Raw genomic sequence first — 502 nt, forward strand, 5'->3', positions numbered from 1 at the left:
AAAAAAGCAAGAGAGTTCCAGAAAAACATCTATTTCTGCTTTATTGACTATGCCAAAGCCTTTGACTGTGTGGATCACAATAAACTGTGGAAAATTCTTCAAGAGATGGGAATACCAGACCACCTTACCTGACTCCTGAAATCTGTATGCAGGTCAAGAAGCAATAGTTAGAACCGGACATGGAACAACAGACTGGTTCCAAATAGGGAAAGGAGTATGTCAGGGCTGTATACTGTTACCCTACTTATTTAACTTATATGCAGAGTACATCATGAGAAATGCTGGACTGGATGAAGCACAAGCTGGAATCAAGACTGCAGGGGGAAATATCAATAACCTCAGATATGCAGATGACACCACCCTTATGGCAGAAAGCAAAGAAGAACTAAAGAGCCTCTTGATGAAAGTGAAAGAGGAGAGTGAAATAGTTGGCTTAAAACTCAACATTCAGAAAACTAAGATCATGGCATCTGGTCCCATCACTTCATGGCCAATAGATGGA

Source organism: Bison bison, unplaced genomic scaffold (genome assembly GCF_000754665.1).
Source record: "Bison bison bison isolate TAMUID 2011002044 unplaced genomic scaffold, Bison_UMD1.0 scf7180017864519, whole genome shotgun sequence".
Taxonomy (NCBI): domain Eukaryota; kingdom Metazoa; phylum Chordata; class Mammalia; order Artiodactyla; family Bovidae; genus Bison; species Bison bison.